Source organism: Cupressus sempervirens, chromosome 8 (assembly GCF_028749045.1).
Source record: "Cupressus sempervirens isolate cs-2001-9-10 chromosome 8, ASM2874904v1, whole genome shotgun sequence".
In the NCBI taxonomy this organism is placed as follows: domain Eukaryota; kingdom Viridiplantae; phylum Streptophyta; class Pinopsida; order Cupressales; family Cupressaceae; genus Cupressus; species Cupressus sempervirens.
Window position 1 is genome coordinate 826,081,556 of NC_143125.1, and position 2,113 is coordinate 826,083,668.

At 38.0% G+C, this 2,113-nt stretch overlaps 1 pseudogene across 1 annotated transcript; it reads right to left on the reverse strand.

Moving 5' to 3' along the window:
• Positions 1–437: 437 nt before the first annotated feature.
• Positions 438–1,890, reverse strand: LOC149544949 (protein DMR6-LIKE OXYGENASE 1-like; annotated as a pseudogene). Its single transcript, XR_016355300.1, has 4 exons — positions 1,661–1,890; positions 1,336–1,583; positions 945–1,263; positions 438–837 (listed from the first exon to the last, which is right to left on the reverse strand). The product of XR_016355300.1 is annotated as a protein DMR6-LIKE OXYGENASE 1-like (transcript).
• Positions 1,891–2,113: the final 223 nt, after the last annotated feature.

The window sequence follows — 2,113 nt, forward strand, 5'->3', positions numbered from 1 at the left end:
CAGCTGGCCACTATTGTTAAGCAGATTATTCTCTTCTCGAACTCTTTTCAGTTCATTAGGTTCATGTATATTCCTCATGAATGGAACAAAACTGCTGATTGTTTAGCCAAATGGGCTTCTAGTCATGATCCGGGTTGGAATATTAGGGATAGGAGGCAACTGTCCTTTGAGATGGTGTAAGAATTTGATGATCTTGTTGCTCAGGATCGAGCTCCTTGTTGAGCTCTCCTTGTTGTATTCCTTTCTGTCTTAATAAATTTTTACCCCTCTTTTTCAAACAATAACTTTAGAAATAGAGTAATTGTTGTCAAAAATTAATAGGGCAGGGGGGGTAAAAAAAAAACATTAGTACCCTGCTTATAAATAGGCAGGGACTAACCAGAATGAAAAAACTTGAAAATTTCACTATACAATTATCAGATAAAAGCCATCTTAGCAATCCTTAAATGCTAATGTAAAGAAAGAGGCTAGTCTTGTCCACATCATTGTTCAGATAAAAAAAATTTTGTACGAGATAGTGTCAAATGTCCATGCTAGCACATCTATATTTCAACAATAGCAGTTACATACCATAGTTCTCAATCATGGACTAGTTTCAATTCTGAAGCTATCCAAAATGCTCTTGCCCTTCAAACTCTGGTTCCAGAATGTTGTCATATATTCTTCATATCTATATCTTCTGTATAAAGCTGGATGCTCCACATCCACCATGGATGCAGCAGGGCCAATGAAGGTATCCTACGAAGGTGAATAGAAGGTGGGAATAGATATCCTTGCACAAGTTCCATTTGTCACAACCCTGTGCTCAGTGCTTTTGAATCTTCCATTGCTTACAACCTAATCAAAACTCACACAAAAACAATTCAAAATCCAATCTTCCTCAATAGAATTCTGAAAAGAGGGAAAGTATGTATACTGTAAATAACATTCATAGCTCTACAAACTTGAAGTTGATCAGCCACATTTACCACAAAGGCACTGGGTATTGATTCTACTGCAAACCATTTCCCATGTTTGAGCACTTGTGGGCCACTCACATCTTGCATAAGAACAATAATGCCACCTGGATCTGAATGAGGTGCTATGCCAAGGGTAAGATCTGGATTTGGACATGCGGGATAGTAATTTATCTGTAGTGCCTGGGCATGCTTTCCTAGGATTACATTCAAATAATCAGAATCTTGTCCCATGGCTTTAGAAATCGTAGCCAGAAGCCGTAGAATCAGTCCTCTGATGTCCTTACAGTACTCCCTTGTAACCTCTCTGTTTTAAAAAATGAAATGAGAATTGAAAAAGAGAAAGAGATTTTGTTTTGATTAGGTTTTTTGTTACTACCTGTAAAGTTCTGGTTTCTGAGGCCATGAATTGATAAATTCCTCCAGTGGATGGCATAGGTGTCTTAGAGAATCCTTCTAGTTAAAGAATTTATCTTCGGTGACATTGAAGCTTGTTGAAATCCTAACTGCTTACCATGGGTTCTCTGAATAGAGAGAAGGCCTGTCTTCCAGAGGCATTTCAAAAAACTCTCTGGCAATGGCCATCATGCTTTTCATCACACCTTCTGGCACTCCATGGTTTATGATCTGAATGATCCCTATTGAATTTAGGCGATACCCAGATAAAGGAAATAGAGAACAAAAGAAAATTTAGATGTTTTTACCTGGAAGAAACCCTCCTCCTCACATGCCCACCTAATCTGATTGACTACCTTTGTTCTATGAGGCCCATCCAAATCTTTGAGATCTATCACTGAAAATGAGTGTGTATGACAGACCCGGGACATGTCGGGACGTTGATCCGGGGGAAAGACATACTTGTCCGGGACATCAAGATAATTCTGTCCATTACACAGGAGTTTCTCCACAGCTGTAGATGGCATCTTTTACTTGAGGGGGAAAAAATGGGAGGAAGATTAGCTAAAGCCTAAAATTGTTCTAGGATTCAAATATGCTTACATTTTTAGGCTCAATTGCTTTGAAAGTGACTTAGGTTGGATCAAATAATATATAGGCGAACTATAGAACCATGGAAAAGAAACTCCATTATTTGGAAAGCCAATTAAAATACTACATAAAAGTTCCAATATTGTAGAAGACGTGTCTATTTATAAATT